Raw genomic sequence first — 6,169 nt, forward strand, 5'->3', positions numbered from 1 at the left:
GTATTCTTTGTGATGATAGCATTTGGGATTCTGTCTATTTGTTGGGATTCAGCACATTTTGATATAAGACCACAGTCTTTGGGCATAAGACCTCAACATGTGGATATCAGGGGAAACAATTCAACCTAACAATCAGCATGCTTGGAGAAATTCATTGATAATGACACAAGCTTTTAATCCCTGCACTTTAATCCCAGAGCAAGCATTTGTGAGTTTGAAATTAAACTGGACTACATAATAGTTACAGTACAGCCAGGGATACATAGTGAGACACTGTTTTAGAAAACAGAACAGTGGTCTCTTTTTCTTGGCACCTACTAGGCGGTCGGCTGTGTCAAGATGAAGCTGAATATCTCCTTCCCTGCCATCAGCTGTCAGAAACTCATCGAAGTGGATGATGAGCGCAAGCTTCGTACATTCTACGAGAAGCGCATGGCCACAGAAGTGGGTGAAGAGTGGAAGGGCTACGTGGTCCGAATCAGTGGCGGGAATGACAAACAAGGTTTTCCCATGAAGCAAGGCGTGTTGACCCAAGGCAGAGTGTGCCTGCTGTTGAGTAAGGGGCATTCTTGTTATACACCAAGGAGAACTGGAGAAAGGAAGCGCAAATCTGTTTGAGGATGCATCGTGGGTGCCAGTCTCAGTGTTCTCAACCTGGTTATTGTAAAAAAAGGAGAGAAGGATATTCCTGGACTGACAGATACTACTGTGCCTCGTCGGTTGGGACTCAAAAGAGCAAGCAGAATCCGAAAGCTTTTTAATCTCTTTAAAGAAGATGCTCTCCGCCAATACGTGGTCAGAAAGCCATTAAACAAAGAAGGTAAGAAGCCCAGGACCAAAGCACCCAAGATTCAGCGTCTTGTTACTCCACGTGTCCTGCAAAACAAATGCCGTCATATTGCCCTAAAGAAACAACGAACTGAGAAAAACAAGGAGGCTGCAGAATATGCTAAACTTTTGGCCAAGAGAATGAAGGAAGCCAAAGAAAAGCGCCAGGAACAGATCGCCAAGAGCCGTAGGCTGTCCTCTCTGAGAGCTTCTACTTCTAAGTCTGAGTCCAGTCAAAAATAAGTCTTTAAGGGTAACAAATAAATGATCATACCTTTAAAAAAACAAAAAACTAAAACAAACAAACAAAAAAACAAAAAAAAAACCACATCAGAACAGCAGCAACAACAAGACAGTAAAGAACAGACAGAAAACCAAAATGGATTCTTGAAGTAGTGAGACAGCTCTGGGCCCCCAGCACTGAGGACTTTGAAGCCATAGAATTGTAGTGCAAGATCATTGTCTACAACCTAATGAGTTTGTGAGTAGACCTGGCTAACAAGGCAGCCATTTGCAAAAACAAGCAAACACCAACAAATTAGAAAAGCAAAGAAAAAAAGACAGGAAAATGTAGACAAATTTCTAAACAGTCTTAATAAATAAGAAACACAGAGCCAAATACTGGGGTAATAACCAAAGAGATCAGAGAATTAGTGAAGAACCACTGACTATTAGCCTTGTTGCCTCTACCTATATCTTATATTACTAACATTTTTTCTCTGAGAGTTTTAGTATTTCAGCTTTTGAGTAATTTATCACTATTTTTTTTTCTGCAGGGAGAGGGCATATAGACATAGGCCCATTGTTTTACAGGTGGATATCAATTTACACATACTCATGCTGGGTCAGCATGTCTGACAACTAAGTGAATCACACCAAACATTCAAGAAAGAAGTGACTGTGTCTTTCTGAGATTCTTCATGAGAACAGCTGAGACTTAGCAGGGCAATGGTAGGGAATACCAGATCTCTCATTTATCACTCTTGCTCAACACTAGTCATTCCCTGTGTGGCTTTGTATCTGCTCATGTTCCCAGATCCTTGAACAGCATTTGCCATTAAGAACAACAAAAGTTGATGACACAACACGTTGGAGATGCAGTAACACTCCAAATGGATCTTGGTAGTTATTTTCTAATTTTGTAGAAGAATAACAATAATAAATTTATAACTTCAACATTTTACTTACCTATGCATTCTATACTAAGGTTCTTTTCCTCCATATGCTCAGCAGCTTTATCTCCTACATTTATTTATGTTTATCTCTTTTAATTATACCTGTTTATCCAGTATGTGATGATCTGTCATTGAAACATCAACGTGTATCCCCTCATTGTATTTCCTTAATTACTGGTGATGATGAGCCTCATTTTGAAACAAGCTGGACATTTCTGAAATGATTTTAGGAATTTTAACAAAGTCTGGAACCCATTTTTGTTTCTTTTATATTTTAGTTATTTTCAAGTTTAGTTTCAAATATTCATTTTATGGTAGAGTGAGTAGTCATTAATTAAGAGTACATACTACTGTTAACTTGAATGTGAGTTCAGTTCCTAGCTCCTACCAGTGGCTCAAAACTTTCTACAAATCCAGCTGTAGAAGACCCCAAGTCTCTGGCCTCTGTTGTCACTCACACTCATTTGGGGGCTCCCAAACACACATATAATTAAAAACAAGACAAATCTTAAAATAAAATATTCTTTAAATATTATGAATATTTAGTCAATCATTGTAAGTATGATTTTCAATGTTTTCTGTTGTTTCTCTGGGTGAAATTTGAAATCTGCTTCATGTGAGTTTCAGGAATAATAGCACGTTTTAAAAATTTGTTCTTTGAAATTAACCCAAAATCATTGTGTTTAGTCAAAAACAATGAATACATTAATATTCTAATTAATTCATTTACTTTAGATTTTTAAGAACGGGTTTCTCTGTGTGTGGATATCACTCTTGTAACTGCCTCTGTAGACTGGATTAGCTGCAAATTTATAGATCTGTCTGCCTCTGTCTCTTGAGTCCTAAAATTAATGGTGCTAGCATCATGTCCAGGGAAAACATACATCTTTAGTAAACATATTAATATTTCCCCTTACAATAACAGAGAAAATCTCCATTTATAAAGAAAACACTTTTTAACATTCTTTTTCAATGAGATAGCTATGTAAATCCAATAAAGTGGTGAATGTTGTATTTAAGCTAACTTCATGAAATAATGTACACTCATAACGTATTTCTAGAGTCTGTTGACTGGGATACATTTATTTACCTTTTTCATAGGAATGAAAATGGCCTCTGACAACCTGGCAATGGGAATTTCCTCTTCTCTCAGATTACAGTGGGCATGCTTGGCAATTCCTCAATACTATTTTACTATGTCATTTTGATATTCACTGGAAAGCATTTAATGCCCAAAGACTTGATCCTAGAGCACTTGACTTTTGCCAACTGCTTGTCTCTCATCACAAAAAGGCATGCCACAGACAATGGCACACTTTGGATTCAAGGATTTCCTGGATGACATTGGATGTAAATTGATAATGTATTTTTATCGAGTAATGAGAGGGATGTCCCTGTATGTCATGTGCCTATTGAGTAGCTTCCAAGCAATCACAATCAGCCCCAACAACTCCAGGTGGCACAAGTTTAAACATAGAACCACCAAGTACATTGGTCCCTCCTGCTCTCTCAGCTGGCTTGTGCACATGCTGTTAAACATCTTGACTCCAGCAAGAGTATTAGGCCCCGTTTACAGGAAAAATATGACTGACTTGGTGAGTAATGGATACTGCTCATGGTTTGTTTCCGGCAGTGTGACAGTTGCACTGTATATGTTCTTACTGTGCTTCTCTGATGGCCTGTGTCTGGGTCTCATGGCCTGCTCAAGTGTCTCCATGGTGAGTCTCCTCTACCGACATAAGAGACAAGTCAAGCATATCCACAGTGCTCACCACTTTCTGAAAGTCTCGCCTGAGGACAGAGCCACCCAAACTATCCTCATCCTGGTGTGCACATTTGCCATCTCTTACTCGGTGTCATCCATCCGGCTTGTCTTTAGGAACTCCTCCAAAGGTCCAATGCTATGGGTAGAAAGTGTATTTCTATTTCTAGAAATTTGCTTTCCCATAGTTTGCCCCTTTGTTCTCATCAGCAATATCAAGTCTATTTCTAGCCTGTTTTTTCCCTGCTGTGGTAAGAGTTAGCTCCCTCCAAGTCTTTCATGAGCCCTGTTTGTTTGTCTTTTCATATATATTGGCATTTTTTTTATCTTTTGTGTAATGCTAAGACTGCAATTTGAAGATATTGAGCATCATGTACCTGTTTCCTATGTCAGATGGTCTGATCAATAGTCATTTACTTAAGGCATTTTCTGACAGAATTTTCTATTCAATAATGAGAATTGTTCATACACATGGAATCACCATATTATACAAATTACTAGGTGACAATTGGCAAAGTATAGGTCAACATGAAAAAATATGTATGGGAGTCCTGATCTTATCTGAAGTATCAGGAACAGATTTTCAGTTCTTATGGGTGTGGATGAGGTGTTTTTATTTTGCATGCATTCATATTTTTTCCTACATGTATGTCTATGTACCACACACAAACCTGCAGAGGTCAGAAGAGGGTGTTCAACCATTAAGGACTGGAGTTACAGGTGATTTTGAGCCACCATTGAGCGCTGGACATAGAGCCTGTGTCCTCTGGAAGAGCAACCAGTGCTCTTAAGCACCAAGCCATCTCTCCAGCCCTGAGAAGTTTCATTACATTTTTTTTTATTTTGTGTAGCTGTGTGTGCCTCAGCACATGTATGTTACCATGTGAATCCAGCTGCCCACAGAGGGAAGGAGAGCATGCTGGATAATCTGGAAGTTGAATTACAGGTAGTAGGAGTCACTCAATGTGATTGGTGGAATCTAAACTCAGTTCCTCTAGAAGTTCACTAAATGCTCTTTAACCACTGAACCAGCTCTCCAGCTCCATACTGGTTTTTTTTTTCTTCTCATATGTAGAAAGTATAATCCTTCAAGTATCATCATCACTAGTCTGAAAGTGTAGAAAAATGGAGAGAACAGAATTCACCTTAAGAAAATTAGCCTCAGAAATGCAAATATTACATTTTCTTTCATGTGAAGTCAAGGAACAAAAAGGAGTCAGAGTGAAATATGAACTACTGAGAAGAGGAAAAGAACCAGAGAGCAGGAAATGGGGACAGAGTCGAGACAGTGAAGAATAAATAGGACACAAACAACTAATGCACATGTGTGAAAATATCGTGATGCAATCTATTGCTCTGTACAATTAAGACATGCTTCAAAATAAAAAAAATAATTAAAGCCTGTCTCTACCACCCTGTGTCACATTTGGTTCATTTTATTCACATGACTATCTCCATGACCCTAGCTGCTCCATGGTATGTTCTATAACATCCACTATCTAGAAGGTTCATAAAAATATTTTATTTGTGTATAATTCTATTTGTTACTCAAACTCATTTCTTCATGAAAATATTCCTCTAACCTCCAGCTTTTCCCTGTGGAGTAAAATTAATAATATACTTTATTTATAATAATTTTCCTTGGAGAAAATTTCTCTTTTTCTGCAAAGAAAAGATGAGTGTAGGCCTGGTCTTCTGGTCCCTAGAGAATGGACACCCCAATCACCCAAGTCCTTCTCACTGGGGGATAAAATCTTCATCTTCTCATGGAGTGGGGGCACTACATGTTAACACATGAAAAAAAAAATAAAAGTAAAAAAAAACAAAAGAAAACAAGCCATGTGGTGGTGGTGCATGCCTTTAATTCCAGCACTCGGGAGCAAGAGGCAGGCGGTTCTTTGTGAGTTCAAGGCCAGCCTGGTCTACAGAGAGAGATCCAGGAAAGGCACAAAGCTACATAGAGAAACCCTGTCTTGAAAAAACCAAAAACCCAAGAACAAAACAAAACAACAACAACAACAAATACGTGGACATGGGGCAGAGTCTTTCAATCCTGAGTTTAACACCATTGTTAACAGGCATTGACATATTATTTCTAAATAACAGTGACACCACCAAACCATGAGTGCCCTCCTTGAGTCTGTTTAGACAGTCTGTTTCTACACATTTAAGTTTCTTTCATTCAGATAGCTCATCTTTAGTTTTTCTTCCATTTGCCCATTTCAAGAAACAGGACAATTTTCCTTAGTTGTGTTTGTCTGAAACTGAGCATTTTTAAATCTTCTCTGATTTAATTCTTAATCACTTTTCTAATTCATTATCTGTGAGCTTTCTCTGCATCTTACAGAAATTACCATTTGATCTTCCAACCCCAAAACATCTGAAAATTTTATTCTCATTTTGT

At 38.2% G+C, this 6,169-nt stretch overlaps 2 pseudogenes; both read left to right on the plus strand.

The window, feature by feature from the left end:
- Positions 1-323: 323 nt before the first annotated feature.
- LOC131902752 (small ribosomal subunit protein eS6-like) lies at positions 324-1,074 on the plus strand (annotated as a pseudogene).
- A 2,011-nt stretch (positions 1,075-3,085) lies between these two features.
- On the plus strand, positions 3,086-4,027 carry LOC131902755 (vomeronasal type-1 receptor 4-like; annotated as a pseudogene).
- Positions 4,028-6,169: the final 2,142 nt, after the last annotated feature.

Source organism: Peromyscus eremicus, chromosome 1, assembly GCF_949786415.1.
Source record: "Peromyscus eremicus chromosome 1, PerEre_H2_v1, whole genome shotgun sequence".
NCBI lineage: Eukaryota > Metazoa > Chordata > Mammalia > Rodentia > Cricetidae > Peromyscus > Peromyscus eremicus.